This window comes from Macrobrachium nipponense, chromosome 26, assembly GCF_015104395.2.
Source record: "Macrobrachium nipponense isolate FS-2020 chromosome 26, ASM1510439v2, whole genome shotgun sequence".
NCBI lineage: Eukaryota > Metazoa > Arthropoda > Malacostraca > Decapoda > Palaemonidae > Macrobrachium > Macrobrachium nipponense.
In genome coordinates this window covers 61887251-61892867 of record NC_087215.1, presented here as the reverse complement: position 1 = coordinate 61892867, position 5617 = coordinate 61887251, and the positions used below count along the sequence as shown (strand labels likewise).

The 5617-nt window shown below is 37.4% G+C and overlaps 1 long non-coding RNA gene across 1 annotated transcript; it reads left to right on the top strand.

Moving 5' to 3' along the window:
- Nucleotides 1-1204: 1204 nt before the first annotated feature.
- LOC135200330 (uncharacterized) lies at nucleotides 1205-5049 on the top strand. Its single transcript, XR_010311262.1, has 2 exons — nucleotides 1205-1548; nucleotides 4564-5049. It is a non-coding gene; the product is annotated as an uncharacterized LOC135200330 (long non-coding RNA).
- The last annotated feature ends 568 nt before the right edge of the window (nucleotides 5050-5617 follow it).

The following is a 5617-nucleotide window of genomic DNA, read 5'->3' as shown; positions in this document are numbered from 1 at the left end:
TGACAACACAGGTCTAGAGATGAGCTATATTGAACTGTTAATGCTTGCCATAATGATATATCTTAGTCTGAGCAAATTAAAGGTAGTTTTGTGAAAAATTTAAGTTCTATATAATTATTTCACCATATAAAATTAGGTCTAGAGATAGGTCACTTTTGCCACTAGATACCCGCTAAATTTTCCAAAGCCAGGTCTAGAGGTCAGAATTCACTGAGGAGCATCCCGTTCCAAAAAAATGGAAGAACCCCCACCCCACCCAGGCTCAAAGGAGCAGGCAGAGATGCAAAGGCTAGATAACACAGAAATCCTAGTTATTCTAGGGCCTACTGTAGTTTATTTTAGGCTCAACCCTACAGTTTTATGACTTAAACTTGTAGGCCTGTGCCAAAAATTATATTGGGGGATTTTTTAACAGAGCACTTCGAGAGACAAAGATTTTACTTAAGTTGCACAGATCCCTAGCTGTAGGCCTACTTTAGTCATCTGTCTTATCACAGCATTTCAAATTATTGTTTACAGCAATAGTTATGGGTAAATATTAACATTTTTGTACAACTAGCCCCCTCCTTCCCCCTACCTGCTAAAACAAAGTCATTGCAAGTTAACTTTCAAACAATAAGGAACAACTTTATTTTATTAGATCCTTGTAGGGAATTATGTAAGCTTTCTAGCGAGCCATCAGACAAGAAAATCCGTGCAATATTAAGCGAATAGTGGCGGAAAAACGTCATATACTGCAGCCTGCTACATTGTTTGAATTACCGCGCCAAGATGGCGGACTTGTGACGTATGTCCGGCCGGCCGATGCGGCATCTAGGCTTTTATATCTATGTATATAATATATATATTATATATATATATAATATATATATATATATATATATATATAGATATATATATATATATATATATATATATATATAATATTTAAATCTTCAACCTGAGATTTTATATCCGTATCCACATTCTGCTCTTAGCTATAATACTCTCCTGAGCTTTAAGGCTGAGCAATTTACTTATGTATCTATCTAGATTAAACCTTGTGTTGGCAACGGGCACTCGCTTTTCATCAGCCCGTTAAAGATCCATATATCCAGGCGGATGTCATTTGTAAAATAAGTATATCGAACAATTATTGTCAAATTCATAAGCTAATTTGGTAACCAGTATTTAAGCTAATTTGGTAACCATATTTAAGCTTATCGTGTAGATGATCCGTTAATTCTCATTTGAACATGAATAAAATATCCATCAAAGGAACTGGGATTGCTTTTGCTTATGACGTCAGATGAAAAGGCCACCTTCAGTGGCGCTTTTCTTGTATGGCGTAAGTGAGAACACGATTTTGTTTGTAAGCAATTTAAATCGTCCTAATGTCTTATCAAGTCTGTGTGTGTGTGTTTTATTTTGAGTTGCTGTGTTTAAAGACGCCCAGCATATTCCCGCCAGCGTTAAATCTGTGGAATTTTGGTATTATCCACTGAATCTCGAGAGAGCTTACCTATCCACAACCCTACCCAGGCAGAACAACATCCATGTGTCATTAACGTGAGTAGTATAGCCTACCTATTTAATGGTTTTCTCGCTTAAATTATGATGTAACAGCCACGTATTTTGATTATTTTGAATACTTGTTGCTAAAATTTAACCCAACGAGCCCGTGCAACAGGGGCAGATAAGAGATGTGAAGCAGCTTTTAGTAGTTAGCCTAGTAGTCTATTAGCTTTATTAGGTAGGCCTACCAAGTGGTAAACTGTAGGCTGTCATGTGTCCAGTAGGTCAAAGTAGGAGAAAATTTGATTTAAATCAGTAGGCCTACTGTGGAGTCGTAACTAGATGTAATTTAGTATCAGCACTGTTGAGGCATAATTAGGTAACTAGTTCTTTAAGAATTGTGCAAATGATCAGTATACCTACTACTAGGGACAAATAATCTTGTAAGCGCCCTTGAGAAATACTACCTAGTAAGTTAGGAACAGTTAGCCAATCGGTAGTTGAGTAATTTAGAGCTAGGCCTACTATAGGCTACCTAGTGTGGTATGTTTTAAGCCATTTTTTCTGGATTCCCCATCAACATTACGGTTAATCTAAGTAATCGAGACACGACGGGTACCTATTTCTTGAGAAGTTGCAGTTTCCTATAGTATTTTGGTTGCATAGGTATTCACAATTTAACGCTAGTTTCAGTAGGAAATCGATGGTCCACATAGGCCTTGTACCCCTCTCCCCCTGCCGACAGCTTTGAAGTAATGATGGAGTAAGATGGTAAACCAAAGTTTTTTGGTGAGCTAGAAAATACTGGAAAGCAGGGGACGCAACCTAACCTATCCTAACCTGTGGTGCTACGCGCATACGGTGCCAGGTCCTATCCACCTTCCCCCAAAAGAAGCTCCAGACAGATCTAATTGGTTGTGATTTTTAAACTAATCTTATCCTCCCCTAATGAGTGGTCTTGTATCAGAACAGGATTTGAACCCCCTCCCCCATCCAACCAGACGTAGGCTACGATAAATCGGAAAGAAATAGTAGTGTTTTTATACCTTGGTAATTCATTGAATAAATATGCGTAAGACTACATCTACATTTTTTTTCTCACATATCATGCCTGTCAAGGTTTAAAACAGTGTTTTTGGTAGAGAATGTGTAAGTGCGCTCATATTAGGATTCATATTCCAATTCTAGATAAATATTTTCTGTGGAGTATTGTTTTCCTTGAAACAATTGTTGCATTTTGACAATGAAAATATCATTTCCCATTGTTTGAATGCCTATTTTGAATGTTTGATATGTTTCATTTGCAAATGAATACTTTTAGAGATAGTGAACCTCGTTCTTATATCCTGGAATTCTGGGACCCACAGTGGGAAAACATGATTTTTGGGAGGTGAAAAACTCAGAACAAGTGAAATACCAGAACTTTAATCCCATTGATAGTTTTCATGCATATTAAGGTAAATTTGTGCACAAGGATAAGGATTCTAGGTTAAATTAGGTTATTTGTTGTTGGTTGGATCATTTGTGAACAAGACGAAGACCAGAAATGGTCAAAGCATGCATTAAAACAGGGAAAATTGTATTTTCAAGTCCAAAATGTGTAAATGTGCTGCTGCTTCATTTAATATGGTTTCAGTGAATATTCATGTTTAATTTCATGTGTAGAATTTTAATCAATGCTTTTACTATCAGGTATCAATTTGCCATATAAATATATTTGTTCCAATGGAAATACAAGTCAGAGCCTTTTATGTAAGAGTAATCCTTAGCAGCTAGTGGCCTTGGTTTGTTGAAACTTGGTGTTAAGGTAGTTAAATGATGGTAGGTGGGTGAAAGTTTGTGAAACTCCCATTCACCTCCTGTCACCAAACAATTTTTCATTAGGTGGCAGTACGGGGGGACATCTTGCTGTGCACTACAGACTGCCAAGTTGAATTTTTTTCGCCTTTTTTATGTGGTTGGGGTGTGTGTATGTGTTTTTTTATTTTATTATTTCTTACATCATGGGTGTGCCTAGAAAAAATGAACAAGGATGTGAACAAGTAGGACAAGTAGTCGTGATATGTTCTGAGTGTGTTCAAGTGAGTAACCTTTGCAGTAGAAAACTTTAGGAAGGGAGAGGAAAAGTTTAAGCAATCGCTAATGTTGTAGAGAGGGAATACACCCCTCATGACACCAAACTTCTTGGTCATTATACATTTACATGTCTGGCTAGGTCAGGATGGGGCAGCTGGTGGGTTTGCTAAGAATGTAGAACAGTTGTAAGGAATCAAGTGAAGAATTGCAGGCACACTGTTCCCTGTTTGTCTCTTCCCCATCCTCCTTACGCAGGAAGTAATAGGTCATGAAGGCTTCTCGGGTGTATTTTGAGAAAGCACCTTCCCTGCTCTAAGGCTGGTATATAGTAGCATTTTCTCACCTGTGGTTTGGATGTCTACCATATGTAGGATTAACATTGGTTTATGAATGTGGTTAAGGCCCTGAGTCTTCCTGTACCTTCAGTCAAGGACAGATGGACTGCCCCATATTCTTACTCCCGTACTTCTGCAGAGGTATGTGGCGTAGAGTTAGTACTTCCCACATGTTTGGTACATGGTCTCCTGGACTACAAACATCTGACTGAACAGGCATTTCTCCGACTATGATCTGACCTGAAGGACATTTTAGATATGCATATGTAACGCATGTGTTCTCCGTAATGTTAATAGTCAGAAACAGCTTGCACTATTTTGATTGTTAGGCCATAAAGATAAATCACTTTATTTCAGCCCCTTGTTTTAGTGAGTTTAGTGTTACAATTAGGCTTTTTTTTTTTTTTTTTTTTTTTTTTTTTTTTTTTTTGTAATGCTTCATATTTACAGTTAGCCCTCATAACTTCAACACAATTGCTTAAAAAAGTTAAACTTTTTTTTAATTTGTGTATTTATGTAGTAAGTATATCATAGTTTTACCAGACCACTGAGCTGATTAACAGCTCTCCTAGGGCTGGCCTATATATGTAGTATATATGTATACCCTTAGGGATGGGATGTTGCCAAAGTGGAATAAAAAAAAATTTTTTTTTTTCAGATTAAGGAATTCTCACCAGTGACCAGAGGAGGAGGAAAGCTTATGCTTGATGGCTACTCCTACATTGATAAATTGAAAAGCACTGTAATATATTGGTTACATTGGTGATGTGAAAGAAACATAATTTGTGAGGAATGCTTAACAATAGAGGGAGACTTACTACAGAGAGAAGCAAGTCATCACTCACATCTGCCTAATGCCAAAAGCAACCTTTCCAAGGAAACAGTACAGAAAACTAAAGAAAGCCAGGCAGTAGTGGGAAGTGACATCGACTTAAACAGAAGAGTCCTTATCAGATATTAAACCAAAGACTAAATTATGGTAGAGAAGTATGAGGGTTACCTCTGAGTCAGTGGCTTGAGCCCACAATCTTTGAATATTTTTGAACACTTAATTATATATTTCACACCTTGTATAAAGTTAAGTTGAAATGAATGCAATACCTTTTATATTGTAGTTACGTGCAATAAAGATTGGTCGCATAGATTTTTTACTTTCTCTATTATAATTTATAAAGCTATTGGACTGCAATGAAAAAGTAAAAATAACATTCAGTACTGGATTAAAAAGGAGAAAAAACAATTAAAAGGGCAAATGACACTTTTGGCCTGACGTGTTTACAGTTTCCTTTTGGTTTATTGTCCATATGGCTAAATGCCTGTCGACTCAGTGTTAGTTAGGTCAGGTGCTCATTGCTAAGATGTCCATTGCTTATGTCTGGCCACAGGTCTTCTGATTGCATATGTGCAGACAGGGTTCACCGTCCTACAAGTAACGTGACGGCTTGTGTGCTCGTACAGCATCTTTGTTGGTTCCAGGTTTCTCCAATGTCCGTGATGTGTTTTTGCACAAGAGCATTTGTGTTCTCCCCTGAAGTCTTAAGTTTGATTTTGTTTGAAATAAGGAGTTTGTGAAATGCAAGAAGCACTGCTATCCATGTTAGTTCACAGTAATAGTTGATAGTTCTCTCATGAGTGCTTATAAGTAACAGCACAACCTTGGTGTCATATGCCAAGCAGAAGGGGATGGTCTTGCTCATGCTTTGCAGTTGTCG